The following is a 16136-nucleotide window of genomic DNA, read 5'->3' as shown; positions in this document are numbered from 1 at the left end:
GATTGCCTTAAAGGAAAAGATCAAAGGATGCAAAGCTAATCAAGGGCAAGATCAATTAGATACTTCTTAAGCATAATCACGGTGGCTGTCTGTTAGCAAGAGTTCGTTCCACTTATCGCCAAGAAATTCCCCAAGCCAGGAAGACATGAGGAGCCTTAGATGTTGGAGTGAGATAGGTAGAAACCTAAAACCTTCAACCACTCTGGCAATGCCAGCCCTATTTGGCCTAGAAACACTAATGAGAAACCAGTCCATGCCCAGCACGCCATCCCCTCCCTGTCACCACCTCAGCCCAAGCTTCACCACTTCCTGAGCTCAGCCCCAGGCTGGAACTCAGTCTCACCACTACATCATTGGGCTAAATTCCAACAGGACTCGGGTTCCACCCATGGCTTCTTCCAGTACCTTGACCTGGGATCACCTTGGCCCCAAGACTATGTGGACTCACCCTTGGCTCCCTATCTCTTCCCACTGTCCCTGAGCAAGTGAGGATTTTGGCAGAAGCATGAAGTTCAATTTAGAAAGCCAGTTGAACTGCCCTTCCCATAGTCTGTGTATAAAGAAAATGACCTGTTGCTGGCTGGGCAGGTAATGGCTATTTCTCCTTGGACAGTTTCATTGTTTGAAAAGCATTTTGCCACAGATTCACTCATTCACTCATTCAATTGTATTTACTGAGTGCCTACTGTGTGTAGGGCACTGTACTAAGTGCTTGGAAAGTAAAATTCGGCAACAGAGGCAATCCCTACCCAAAAATGGCCTCACAATCTAGGAGGGGGGAGACAGGCAACAAAAAAAATAAGTAGACAGGCATCAATAACATCGATATAAAAAATAGAATTATAAATATATACATATCACTAATAAAATAATAAATATGTACCTGTATACACAAGTGCTGTGGAGCAGGGAAGGGGGTAGAGCAGAAGGAGGGAGTCAGGAGCAGAGGGAGGGAGTTTTTTCCCACAGATATTTCTGTTTTTTTCCAGAACTACACAGGGGAGAGCTAATGATAAGCAACATTTAGATTGGAGCTATAAAGCACCTGTCCATCCCAGGAATCCACCTGAATGACAGGTGACAACTACATTTCTATCCTCCAGTCCTCCTCCCCATTCCACTCTGCCCCATGACAGCAGGGTAAGGGGATTCCGGGGCACAGTGAGTGGATGTTTCTCCCCCTCCTTCCCCTCCCCATCCCCACCGCCTTACCTCCTTCCCCTCCCCACAGCACCTGTATATATGTATATATGTTTGTATGTATTTATTACTCTATTTATTTATTTATTTTATTTGTACATATTCTATTTATTTTATTTTGTTAATATGTTTTGTTTTGTTGTCTGTCTCCACCTTCTAGACTGTGAGCCCGCTGTTGGGTAGGGACCGTCTCTATATGTTGCCAACTTGTTCTTCCCAAGCACGTAGTGCAGTGCTCTGCACACAGTAAGCGCTCAATAAATACAAATGAATGATGTCACCTCGGAATAGAGAAACAGAGAGGCCTAGTGTAAAGAACATGAGCCTGGGAAACTGGAGACTTGGGTTCTAATCCTGGCTCTGCCATTTACCTACTGTATAACCTTGGGCAAGACAAGCTCATTCTCTCGACTGTAATCTCGTCCTATAGACTGTAAGCTCTTTGTGGGCAGGGAATGTGTCTATTATATTGTTACATTGTACTCTCCCAAGCGCTTGGTACAGTGCTCTGCACACAGTAAGTGCTCAATAAATATGACTGACTGACTGACACTCAAATTTTCTGTGCCACAATGATTGATTGAAACTCAATTTTTCTGTGCCACAGTTTCCTTATCTAAAAAATGAGGATGAAATATCATTTCTCCTTTCTCAGACAGTGAGCACCACTTGAGGCTTAGACTGTTTTGCACCTGAGTACTTATATCTACCCCAGTGCTTTGTACAATGTTTGGTACATAGTAAGCACTTAACAAACATTATTATTATTGTTTTAAAAATTATTATTATTATTATTATTATTATTATTATTGAGGTGGTGGGTTGTTTCATGCCTAAACAGAAAACCACAGTTAATGCACCCTTGAATCTATTTAGAGTTGCCTGGATTTGAGAACGTTAGAAGAATTATATGGAGAGTTTATATTAGAATATGCACATATTGGAATCTGAGAGAATCCACAGGCCTCCCTGTTGTCTTTTCATAATTTTCATTTCTATTGATTTCAATTTCAATTTAGAATCATGACTTACAATTTTTCTAGACTTCAGCTTTCATAGTTCCTGCTTTTCAACTTTGATGAAAGGCAAAGCACATTACTGGTGATAGATACCACTTCTGAACATGCTGCTGAGTCTCTTGCTTCCATATAAACTCTCACTCCTACAGATTCAAATATAGCTTTTTACCCCACCCCTTCATCCCTAGCCATCACATACTTCCTCCACTGTCTTCTCCACCCTAAAATCATGACACTGGATCGCTTATTTCAAGAACAATGATTCCTTTTAAAAGAGGGAAACCAAAAAAAGGAGTCACGGACCTGCCTAGTGGAAAGTTTGGTAGTCGACAAACTCATCTCCCTTCACTCCCTTATGCCCTCTTCCCCCTACAGCCCCACTTCCTTGATCCAGGGAAAAGTTTAACCCCTCCTAAACCTGTTGGATGAAGTGCACAATTCATCTCCCCCCTCTAGATTGTAAGCTCATTGTGAGCAGGGAATGTGTCTGTTTATTATATTGTACTCTACCAAGAGCTTAGTACACTGCCTTGCACACAGTAAGCACTCAATAAATATGAACGAAAAAATCTCAAAAAGTGTGATTCTATTCCTGACATTGTTAGGGGTATTTTTCTAGTAGAAAGAAGGCCACAGCAGTGGTAAAGGAGAGGGTGTTAGTGGGATGGTTAGTGAGGCCCTCTCAGGGCAGGGCACCTAGCTCAACTGCCCCTTTTGCACAGTCATTCAGGCAGTTCTGGCAACAGGGTCAGGCAATCAATCGATGTCATTTATTGAGTGCTTACTGTGTGCACAGCACTGTACTAAGCACTTTGGAGAGTGCAATAGATTTGGTAGACCCGATTCCTACCACAAGGAGCTTACAGTCTAGAAGGGGAGGTAGCCAAATAGTGATTTTTAGTTCAGGACCTCCTATCTGCCTCCTGCCACGTGTCTTACCTATATTGGAGGCTGGAAAGCAGTGTATTTTCTGAAATGCATTTGGCTCAGCACCTCGTAGGGCCCCCCAGGAAGCGATGTATCATCAGCTCTTGTCAGGGCAGCGACGATTGTGATTCCTTGTTAGAAAGTCCTGTCCATGTCCAGGAATGTTGACCCAAACAGCAGCATCAAGGGGAGAAGGGCTGGGGGAAGCCAACTCCCTCCATGGACCTCTGACCCCTCTTTTTCCCAGGTCCCCTAAATCCCCTCATATAATAATAATAATAATAATAATAATAATAATTTCTGTGGTATTTGTTAAGCACTTGCTATGTGCCAGGCACTGTACTAAACACTGCGGTGGAAACAAGCATATCGGGTTATACAGTCCCTGTCCTGCATAGGGCTAACAGTCTTAATCTCCATTTTATAGATGAGGCAACTGAGGCACAGAGAAGTTAAGTGACTTGCTCGAGGCCACATAGTGGACAAGGTGCAGAGCCGGAATTAGAACCCATGACATTCTGCCGCCCAGGCCAATGCTCTATCCACTATACCATGCTGCTTCTCCTACCACTGTCCCAGTTACAGATCCCCACCACCTGTACCATGAGGGTAATAGGTCAGAATTTAACTCAGTAGAAACTGCTGCTTTAGAGTTAAAATGGGGGGTGTCAGAAAAAAAGAGGACCAATTGAAAGAATTAAATAAAAACAAAAGCACTCAGATCAGGCGGGCAACAAGCCCCAGATTTCTTGCTGTGATGCACCATTTTCAACTTAAGTACAGTATTGGTTTTGATTGGGTTCTGATTTATTTTATCAACACATGGCAATTGCCAGCCAATTATTCCGTTGGTGTCAATTAAAAGAATGTTGATCCTGAAAGCCAGTGTCTTGAATTGTTCATAAAATTACTTTTTAGCAAGACTGGTAGGAGCACTTTTTCCACTTGAACCTCTACAGCAGAGGAAGATAGAGGAGATTAGCATGGTTGAATCATCTTTATAATCTACAATAGCTATTTCTTTAGTAAAGACTATTTAAAAATTTGGATCAAAGTATCATATTGCCTCCATAGAGATTCCCTGATGGGATAAGTTCACAGTATCTCTGATGTCTTAACTAATTCCCCAGCCAAGCTAGATTCTAAACTCCTTGAGGGCAGTGGTTGTATCTACTTGCTCTATCATACTCCCCCAGTGCTTAGTTACAACCTAGTGCTCTGCACACAGTAAGTGCTCAATCAATACCATTGATGGATTGTTTGATTGATGGTGTTTATTTTCTTCTCCAGCTCTAGTGTTCACAGATTACATTTTTTCTAGAAAATTTAAAGTTGCAATGTGCAAAGTACGCTCAATGAGGACCCACAAAACTCCAGGAAAATTGGTGGCAGTTCTACTGGTTGTCATGACTATGGGCATGTCAAACTGAGACATGAGGAGCCTGAAATTCCACCATCACTAGCCACAACACCCCACTTATTTTCATTTTTTATTTTGGTTATTGCCTGTGTTGTGTTTTACTGCTTCCTCATTCCTGATGTGTCTGCCTCCAGTCCCTTCTTCCCACTTACACTCCTAGATTGTGAGATCCTGAGAGACAGGGACCATGCCTAATTCCTATCTGTGAATTATCTCTCAGGACTTCGTACAGTGCTCTGAACCCAGAAAGCACTTAATAAATACTATTACTACTACTACCCCTCCAAAAGAACAGAGAAAAAAATGTTTTCCAGCTTTTTCTCGGCGAAATTTCATAACAAAGCTAGAATGCTTGCCATATCTCTTCCCTCTAGCAGATGTTGCCCTTCTAACATGTTGTGGTTTTAGAATTCATTTTTTCCTATCAAGTGCATAAATTTGGTCTTTTTGCTGAAAGGAAAAGGGATTAAGCAACAGAAAAACAGACGACTAAAAGGAATTTCAGCAAAAATTTCAATATCCTTGCTATAATAAAAATATTTTTTAAATCTTTGGGAAATAGAGGGAAATAGCGCATCTTTTGTTTTGAATTCCCTAAACGTTGACATCTGCTAAAATTGCCAAATTGTTCTTGCAGTCTTTCTTGAAGTTTTGCATCTCATCTCCCTGCTCCTAGGTAAATATTTACTTGTTGGGAATATTCTTCAGGCTATCATTTGTGTTCTTAGGAAAGTTTAATGCGTGAATGAGCACTGTAGTGGGGCCAAACTGGTGAGCACTAGTTAGCACAACATAAAGTGACTAATGAGCCACATCCGGTTGCATCAAGTCTGGACAATGGAAAAAAACCCATGAGCATTAATAAATATTTTCCTCACAAATTTAGATGGCTTTTTTTAGCTACTGCTCTGGGAGTTAGCTTTCCATCACCCAGTATTTGCCAAAATTCTGGTTTAAGTTCATAAGCAGGTCAGGCTGATAAGTTTTTAGGGCCCAAAAATGTTCTCAAAGTTTACAGATATCCACATTTTTCAGACACACTGTGTTCCACTTCTTTGATTCTTCCAAAAAACAAACACTACCAGATTCTGATGTCAAGAACAGAATAGAACAAATTTTATACGCAGTTGGCTTTATTTAGAAGTCTTACCACCAGCAGCAGATCCAGGCAGGATTTGTTTGATCATGCTAGAAAGAAGAGAAGTGCTTTGGGGAAGGAGTCCAAAATGATTTAAATAATAAAGGGAAATAGGCAGAAGGCTACTCAAAAGTAAACATTATCAAGTGAGGGCTAAGCACTGTGTTTTGCCTTGACAATCTTTATTACCATGGTTTGGGCAAGGTCGTTTGTAGGTGAAGGATTATGGGGGCAATGGCTCATAGGCAGTAACTTTGTGCCAAAAGGAGGAAATGGTTGGAGGGTTGCTAAAGTAGAGGATTGAGGAAATTTAGAGGAATTGAGCCATCCCCTAGAGGTGTGGACTTTGTTCCTTTCCATACTCCTGAACTCCCTTTCCCACTTTAACTGTAGACAAAGCAATGAAAGCTTCCCTTGCTAAGGAGCACAATTGTTCAGCTGTACTTAAATCGAGTGAGGCAGCATTTTGTGGTGACTGGAAGTACTTAGATGAAAATGAATTGGTTATGATTGAGTCTGAATTTGGCCCTCATTAATCAACCAGTCATACTTAATGAATACTTACCATGGGCACAGCATTGATGTAGGCACTTGGGAGGGAACAATAGAATCAGTAAACATGATCCCTGCCCTCCAGGAGTTTACAATCTAGCAGGGGAGATAGAAACTAAAATAAATTACACATAAAGGGAAGCAACTGTGTTTAAAGAAGCCTTCATTTCCCCTATTCTCACTCCCTTCTCATTTCCTTCACCTGTGCACTTAAGACTGTACCCCTTAAGTACTTTGATACTCATCCCACCTCCAACCCCACAACACTTAAATACATATCCTCATACTCTCCCATTTCCCCTAACTGTAATTTATTTTCATGTCTGCCTCTCCCCCAGACTGTAAGCTAGAGATTGTGTCAGATCTATTATATCGTACTTAGCGCCTTAGTACAGTGCTCTGTACCCACTATAATACCGTCGATTGATTGATTGATAGAGTTGGTGTTTAGGAAATGGGGTATGTAAGCTACATACCAAGTGTCCAGGAGGTAATGAGTACTTAGGTGGCACAGAGCTGTGAACAGGCAGTAGGAGGGATCTGAACAGGACAGAATTGAAATTAATTGGGGAAGGCCTCCTCCTGAAGGAGATGTGGATAGTGAATGAAGGGGATAGTTCTCCGTATCCTTGGCTCTTCATGGCTTCAGGCAGGACCAAATCATCACAATATTCCCATCATCCTAAATGTTAGCAAAAATGCTGCTGCATGTGGTGGGGTTTGTCAGATGTAGTTTTGGGCAGCAGGACCACTTCCTGTGGACCTTGGAGTGTTGATGGCAGAGGAGCCCCAGGCCATATGGTCTAGAGCTTCAACCCAGCCTCTGATTAGTACAACAAGTGACAATCTTCACATAGTCACTGTGAAAAATGGATGGTTGATCTGGCACTGACCTTTATAGCCACCGCTGCACACACTGTTAATATCTCACTATCAATAGCATAATCTCTGAACCTCAGATAACAGCTGACATATACATAAATATGCATACAGTCCAGCTTAAGAGTATATTTTGTGGCTGCTGAATGACTGCCTGCTTTGGAATATGTTTTTCCTTCCATCGATTTGTGTTGGAAGACAAGTGTATATAAAATAAATGTTTATACAGGAAGTTTAATCTGCATTTGGTAACACAGATTACGCATCCCGGTTTACTAAGAAAGTTTTTTATAAATCAATGGTCCCAGCTGGTAAAATCATCATGATGCCAAGTACATATTGTAATACTTATGGTACTTGTTTAGCAGTACAGAAGTCCCAAAAGTTGCATTTATTTAATTTCAAAATCATTCTTCTTGTGCTTTAGTATCTTATATTCAAACTACCAAAATTCATAGACAATCATGACTTTGATCATATTCTATTGGAACATTTAAAAATGTTTTCAATGCCTCTGACTCCTGTGCCTTCATTTTTAACTTGGGTTATTTTCAGATTAGTTCTGTTTTAATGGCTTTAATGGTTTGGTTATTCTGCTGGGTGTAGAACATCTTCCAGTGTTCAAACTGAATTGAAATTTCTCACTGCATTTCATTGGAGTAAATTTTATTTATTTTTTTCCTTAATAGAAATCAATCAATCAATCGTATTTATTGAGCACTTACTGTGTGCAGAGCACTGTACTAAGCACTTGGGAAGTACAAGTTGGCAACATATAGAGACAGTCCCTACCCAACAGTGGGCTCACAGTCTAAAAGAGTAGAAATTAATAGAAATGAGATAGAAATGAGATCATTTAGTATTTATGTTGCAGAATGCTTGATCTTTGGACACTTTTCCTCCTGAATTCCAATATTATCTTTTGTGTGTGTGTAATAATAATAATGATGGTATTGTTAAGTGCTTACTATGTGCCAAGCACTGTTCTGAGCACTAGGGTAGATACAAGGTAACCAGGTTCATTCATTCAGTTGTATTTATTGAGTGCTTACTGTGTGCAGAGCACTGTACTAAGCGTTTGGGAAGTACAAGTCGGCAACATATAGAGATGGTCCCTACCCAACAACGGGGGCTCACAGTCTCGATCCCCATTTTACAGATGAGGTAACTGAGGCACAGAGAAGTCAAGTGATTTGCCCAAAGTCACACAATTGACAAGTGGCGGAGTAGGGATTAGAACCCATGACCTCTGACTCCCAAGCCTGGGCTCTTTCCATTGAGCCACGCTGCTTCTCTGTGTGTCGTTTGCATTAGGGCAGTATTGGCAGTTACAGTAATTCCATTCCTTTGCTTTTTGACAATGATGCATTTTGAAAAACAGTCTCTCACCTTTTTTTTAGTTTACATAAAAAAAATTGACAGCCACTTATTTATAGGAAGACTCCAGCTCAAGTTAGATTTCACTGTCCTACAGCGGTAGTTCTTATGACAGCAATCAACAGTTTCAGTATCATCACCAGAAACCAAAATTATTTTCCAATTGAGTTGAGTACAAATACAAAAAGAAAGATGGGGTGGTGGGGAAGGAGAGTTCCTGCACCCAAATCACCTTATTATCTGAGGAATATATTCTAATGTGATAATAATGAACTGTGCATTGAGATGTTATAATCTAGAAAAAGACCTAATTTGGCTGAAAAGAGGCAATGTGGATGAGAATGATGGCCATTGCATTGGTTTTCTCAGCTGCATTTGTTAGCATGGGTAGGGCTACTACAGATGATATGTACCAGTCTGCTTTTCTCCACTTTATTTTTAGATTGTGAGCTACCCGAGGGACAGGGACGCACTTACTATGTTCCAGGCACTGTACTAAGCCCTGCAGTAGATTCAAGCTAATCAGGTTGGACAGAGTTCATGTCCCACCTGGGGCTCACAGTCTTAATCCCCATTTTACAGATGAGGTAACCGGGGCACAGAGAAGTTAAGTGACTTGCCAAAGGTCACACAGCAGACAAGTAGCAGAGCCAGGAGTAGATCACAGATCCTTCTGACTCCCAGGCCCATGCTCTGCACAAAGTAAGCACTTAATAAGTGCTATTACTACTACTACTTTGAAAATGAATAATAATTATCTTTGTGTGTATTTATATGCATATAAATTTATAGCTACATATCTGATAAGGATCAAATGAGGATATGAGTTTAGAATTAACTCAGAATTGCTTCCACATTAGGCAAGGGAATTGAAACTTGGCTGCATTCTTCTTTTCAAAGAGGTACTGAGATATGTTTGTGTCGTGCGTTGGCACCAAGGCTGGCTAAACTGAAAAGTTTGTGGTTGAGTTGTCAGATCTGAACTGCCCTCTACCACACGAGAGGAAATTTCCTACTCTGGAAAATTACTACACCAGAAAATAGTGAAATTTCCACCCATACTAGTCATGGGGATGAGGTTTCCTGGTACATTCAGGGAGAAATACTGGCATTGGTAAAAGATATTAAAAACAGTTCTTAACTCTGTTTCACAGGTTAGAGCCCTCAAAACTAGATTTTGTTTGAGTATGAGTCTGTGTGTGTGCTGGAGTTGCAGAGATAAACTTTGGCCAATTATTATCCAAATTAGGTTTTTCTCTAGGAGATTTTTAACATCTTAAAGTGATAATGACATGTTCACAAGATATCAGAAACATGATCATTCCCAGGTAAGATGACAGTGATAATGCTGAATGATTAACAGTCTCTGAATAAAACTTACTCAGAAATCCTCTTGAAACTAAAGCACTCAATAAATGCTATTGATTGTTTGAAGGAAAAGCAATTTACTGTGCTAATGCAACCAAGAGGTTGGTTAGTTTTCAGAAATAAGTGCATGAATCTGGTGTTTCTGGTGAATCAGGATCCAGCCTGTGGTTTCCCTGAAGGAGAGAGGAGTTAGCCCTCAGCAACTTAAGGTAGGGGAGAGTGAGGGGACCAGGTCAAGACCCAATCATGGGAAGCTGATGGGAATCTTTATCTCCCCTCTCATTCTACCTCTCTGCCTGCCCTCCCCTCGACCCCCTACTCTGTCGTGGAGCTGGAGAGAGAGAGAGAGAGAGACCTTGCTGAGGAAAGTTTAGACAGTCAGCCGAGAGGACACTTTTGCCCAGCTCCCAGTGCCCAAGTTTCTCACTGGGTCTACTTATCCTCCTTTCCCCTGGATTGATTCTGACTGGTCATCTCTCCTGCCATGCCAACATTGCTTCTTGTCATTTTATGGAGCCCTGGGATTGTCAACATATTGGCCTAATTTTTATGGAAGGCCCCCATCCCAGCATATTCTGTCAATTACCAATGCATTTAATATGGTTGAAGGCAAAATATTGTGCACCCTCACAAATCTGGATATTTCTTTCATCTGCTATTTCCTCATCTTAGCTTCCTCATCCTTACAGGAATCAATATTAGTAATTCTTTATAAGTAGAAGAGTTCCTAGTTTTGTAATATGACATTTGCATTAAAAACATCAGAAGATATTTGTCAATATCATTAGACCAGGAAAAGCACAGCCTATGTTTCCTGAACCATAGCAAATAAATTAGAATATCATGTTCAGTCCTGTTCTAGAAGAAATGCATAAAACTTAATTGGTGGAACCAAGAACAACCCAAACCAGATTAACTCACCTAAAATCACCAGAAGAAAAGAGCCTGTGTGCTACTGTGATTCTAAAAAGGGTAAACCATTATCAATTAATTCAGGGAGGCTTTTGGTTTTGTGTGTGTATATGTGTGTGTGTGTGTGTGTGTGTGTGTTTGAATCAGAAAACAGTTGTTATTTAAATTTGAAGGTATTAAGAAAACCTTAACCCAATAGATACCTTATTTATGGATCCATGAAAAGCACATTCACCATCAGGTGCTATAAATGGCAGTTCTCAATTACAACTACAAAGTAGAAGAACAGTCTGAGAGGACATGTAGAGGGAGAAGAGCAAGGGATCCACATCAAACTAGTTGTTTCTGTTTCTTTGAAATGGGGGACAGATCGAGTGTTCAGAGTGAGATGATGGTTAATGGTACCAAGAGTCATAGAGGTTTGTCGTGGTGGTGCGGCCCAAATTTTCTTAAGAGTAAAATGACCGAATTTCTACCAGTAAATTGTTTCTTGTCTCACAGAAGATTTTTCTAATTTGACTTACTTCACATCCTCTCCAAATTTTCTCCAAACAGGAGTAATTCTTAACATCTACAAAAGAAGGTTTCCACATTTTAACTGTGGAAAACACTGGGTCTATGCCAACTAACTCAAGTCCAGTCACTCAATCACATCTATTGCCAGAGGGCTTCAAGCAGGAAAATTTCAGTGCAAATTTTCTAACCAAATGAATAAACTGAATAAATGAAACACATTCAACCATGGCATCAGTGTGCCTTGGTTATAGAGTGATGGAAAACTTATTCAGTGGCGCAATCAAAGAGGCATTTTATTCTCCATTGAGTACTTTAGAATACAAGAAGTCTAAGGTTAATTACAAACCTGAGTCAAAATGTTGCCCAAATGTAGGCCAAACCAATCTTTAGACTGATCTTATTTGAGAGCACACAATGTGCGTTCAGAAACCAAAACCTACAAAGAATTTGCCTTCCATTGTTTCTTTCTGAAAAAGTAAGTGAATGGTTTTAAGCTTACCTGAACTGGAATACCTATTCAGGGCCAGGGACCCAGCCCTATCAAACAAGAGCTATTTTCTCACTGGTTGTTGACACCTATTTTACCCAGGCAGTCTGCCCACTGGAAACCAGCATATCTGCATTTAGGTGGGTGTTATATCAGTGTTTTTCCAAGTGGGTCACAATACTTCAGTGACAGCTCACTCAGTTTCTACTCCTTTACCTTCTTGATCCTTTAAATTACTTTTTGTGTTGGTCTTTTCCATTTTCTTCTTGTTTTTCTTCTCTTTTCCTCCTGCTCCATATTCGTGACTGCCTCATAACATTGAAATAGTTATTCTTTATATAAACCAAGACTATGTTTGCACAGGGTAAAAGAGAGTTTCTTGGCTAGACTCTTCTTGGATGTTTCAGGAACAGAGTGAACATTGGGGGAAGACTTTTTGTTTCAAAATGCCCATTTTATATGTGGTATAGTAAATTAGGAATTATATGTCCTGTCTGTCAGCACTGACAAGTTCAATCAGCTTGCTCACTCCCACATCACCTCACTACTCTCCTACTACATCCCAGCCTACACACTTTGCTCCTCTAATGCTAACCGTCTCACTGTATCTAGTCTACCTCTCACCCACAGCCTGTCTTTTCACCCACGTTCTGCCTCTGACCTAGAACACCCTCCCTCTCCATATCCCACAGACAATTACTCTCCCTACCTTCAAAGACTTACTGAAGGCACATCTCCTCTAAGAGGCCTTCCCTGACTAAGCCCTCCTTTCCTCTTCTCCCACTACCTTCTGCATTGCCCTGACTTGCCCCCTTTATTCATTCTCCCTCCCAGCCCCACAGCACTTATGTACGTATCTGTAGTTTTATTTACTTATATTAAAGTCGGTCTCCCCCTCTACACTGTAAGCTTATTGTGGGCAGGGAATGTGTCTGCTATATTGTTATATTGTACTCTTTCAATGCTTAGTACAGTGCTCTGCACACAGTAAGAGCCACAGTAAGAGCTCATTAAATACGATTGCCTGACTGACTGACTGACTGACAAAGAGAAGTTGAGAAATAGAAACAACATTTCTAATATACAGAGCACTAATGGGTAGAAGGCTGAAGAACAGAAGAGGTTGAAGAACAGAAGAGATAGGTGGGTAAGAAGAGATAGGAAGCGTTTCCAGATGACTCCAAATACAATATTCCCTGGAAACTTGAATTTTCCCTGGAACCATAGTTTTCTATTATGTGGCGTTCCCCAATTTTGGTACACTTGAACACAAAAACAACAATCATTCAAAAGTTCTAATTGGAGGTAGGAGACTAATCTATATCTAGGAGACTAATCTATATCTGTATGTATCTCTAGTGAGGGGTACTCATGTCCAATCTTTTCACAAGAATTAAAATGCTCACTTAGTTACTGAGCTAATTCCATTTGTAAATGCTAAGGCCTTTATTCTAAGGTTTACAACACCACCTACTGGGTATTTGAGAGATAGCCAAGGGCTTAAGCTTGGAGAGAGCCTCCCTATTCAGAAGCCCTGATCCTCAGCCACTAAATAATCTGGTTTATTGAAGGCACATCTCCTCCAAGAGGCCTTCCTTAACTAAGCCCACTTTTCCTTTTTTTCCATTCCCTTCTGCGTCGCCCTGATCTGCTCCCTTAATTCCTCCCCCCTTCCAGACCCACAGCATTTAAGTACATTTTCATAATTTATTTATTTATAAAAATATCTGCCTCCCTTTCTAGACTGTCAGCTCGTTGTGGGCAGGGAAAGTGTCTGTTATATTTTTATATTGTACTCTCCCAAATGCTTAGTACAATGCTCTCCACACAGTAATAGCTCAATAACTACAATTGACTGACTGATCGACTAGACTGTAAACCTGGTGTGGGCGGGGATTATCTCTCTTTGTTTCTGAATTGTATTTTCCAAGTGCTTAGTAAAGTGCTCTGCACACAGTAAGCACTCAATAAATACGATTAAATGAATGAATGGATGCATGAGAAAAGCACCATGTAACCACCACCTTCCCTCCAGCCACTGAGGATTCCTACTCTTGGCTTGCTTCAATGTGCTCTCGGACTCCTCCATCTCTAGGGAAACTTGGAGCCTATTCTATTTGTTTGCATTATGTTTTACTGTTTCACCACTCCTGTTGTTTCTATCTCCAATCCCTTGCCCCTACTTACTCATAAGCCCCATGAGAGACAAGGATCATGTTTAATTCCCACAAATGCATTTTCTCCCAGGGCTTAGTACATTGCTCTGCACTTACTATGTGCATGCTTTACAATTATTATTGTTATTATTATTATTATCTGAAGTCACCCAAACCTAGAGCATTTTTCCAGGGGGGATCCTCTGGCTCCCTACCCATCTCTAAATCAATCATTCACGCGATCAATCATATTTATTGAACAATTACTGGGTACAGAACACTGTACTCAGCTCTGCAATATAACAGAGTTGGTAGACACCTTCCCGGCCACAACAAGCTTACAGTCTAGAGGAGGAGACAGACATTAATATAAATAAATGTACTACAGAAATGTATGTAAGTGCTGTGGGGCAAGGGGCACTGAGGGAGTGAAAGCCACTCTGTTCCCCTTCCATGTATCTGTGAACAGAAGGCCCTGTTTCTGAGCCCTTAGGTGGAGGAAGGCTGAAGTTTTTAAATTAAAATGGCTGATATAAAGGCAGCTGGAGTCATAGGCATACTAGGAACAGGCAGCTAGGTTGTAAGCTCATTGTGGGCAGGGAATGCATCTGTTCATTGTTAAATTGTACTCTCCCAAGAGCTTAGTACAGTGCTCTGCACACAGTAAGCACTCAATAAATATTACTGAATGAATGAATGAATGGATAAATAGCCCCCTGGTTGGATAGATGGTGAGGGGCTTACGAAGGACTTTGAGTTATTCCCAGGGACATAACTACCTTAAAATATTATTTTTAAAAAGCATTACCAATAAATCAGAGGTATTTACTTAGTGCTTATTGCGTGCAGTAAGAGCTCAGGAGAATATAATACAAACGAGTTGGTAGACGTGTTCCCTGCCCCAAAGTAAACCTTTATCCCCACCAAAACTTGAATTTTCTGTATTCTAATAAGTGTCTTGCCCTAGTATTTACAATTTCAAACCTTGTGTCTTTCAGCATGCCACTCATTCACAGTTAGTAACCCCAGGGGCTTACTCAGAAACAAAAAGTTAATTGTGGGGCATGTGTGACTCCTCTTCAGCCTGAACATTTGAATAAATGCTTTCTTAGATAAACCTTGATCTTATAGAACAAAGCTTCTTCTGTGCACGTGTTTGCATGATGTAATCAATGAAGTCAAGCAGCTGGATTTATGTCAGGCAGTCTTCCAGCATCTCCAGTTTGTTTAGAGGGAGGGCAGAGAAGTGCCAGGATACATCAACCTTATCTGGTGCAAAAAAAGAGGAGTGAGTATCCTGTTTTTACACATTAAATACCATACCGTGCCCAATGCTTAGTACAGTGCTTGGTATACAACAAGTGCTACATTATATACGAGAGTTAATGGGTACTATTATTATCAATATTATCATTATTATTTACAATGGTAAAAGCAAACTGCAAGTATTCAGAAAAGAAGGACTACACAAACAGTTTTAGAGCTGCAAGTTGACAGAAAGTTTCTCTGAGAACCAATATCATGTTCTCATAGTTTTCAAAGAAACTTTCTGTGTTTTAATCACAGTGGAAAAGTACCACATTAGGGTATGAGGAACAGAAGTAGCCACCCTTTTTGTTTTCTTAGCTTTCTTTATTTATTTCTTGGTGATCTGCATATTTTGTGGTGAGTACCGGTATTATTAATATTATCACCATATTATTCACAATGGTAAAAGCAAACTGCAAATATTCAGAAAAGAAGGACTACAGAAACTGTTTTAGAGCTGAAAGTTGATAAGAAGTTTCTCAGAACTATTATCATGTTCTTGTAATTTTCAAAGGAAATTCCTGTGTTTTAAACACAGAGGAAAAGTACCATGTTAGGGCATGAGGAACAGAAGCAGTCACCCTTTTTGTTTTCTTAGCTTTCTTTATTGACTTCAGGGTGATCTACTGGAGAATCGAGAAAGCAAACATGATTGTCGTTGATTGGGGAAATACTCTGGGTGTCATGACTAATGACTGAGTCATTACAAACAAAAAGTTCATGGAAAACTACTAATGTTAGGGGAAATATTTTGCATATTTGGATATGTCTGTGACAGAATACAGTTTCTCTCAGTGTATTTAACACTGCTGGTCAACTTGGACACTTTTCTTTTTATTCCTAGAACTTTCTACTTTTAGAAATTCTTGACTGAATT

The 16136-nt window shown here is 40.3% G+C and overlaps 1 long non-coding RNA gene across 2 annotated transcripts in view; it reads right to left on the bottom strand.

Annotated features, from left to right (window-relative positions):
- Positions 1 to 14307: 14307 nt before the first annotated feature.
- The window catches only part of LOC119931597, a 39061-nt gene continuing 37232 nt past the window's right edge, over positions 14308 to 16136 (bottom strand). For both annotated transcript variants that reach the window (XR_005452137.1, XR_005452138.1), the window contains one exon: positions 14308 to 15220. This is a non-coding gene — a long non-coding RNA (uncharacterized LOC119931597). The remainder of the gene's footprint in view (positions 15221 to 16136) is intronic.

Source organism: Tachyglossus aculeatus, chromosome 8 (genome assembly GCF_015852505.1).
Source record: "Tachyglossus aculeatus isolate mTacAcu1 chromosome 8, mTacAcu1.pri, whole genome shotgun sequence".
NCBI lineage: Eukaryota > Metazoa > Chordata > Mammalia > Monotremata > Tachyglossidae > Tachyglossus > Tachyglossus aculeatus.
The sequence above is the reverse complement of the archived record's forward strand: the minus strand, read 5'-3'. Positions and strand labels throughout refer to the sequence as shown.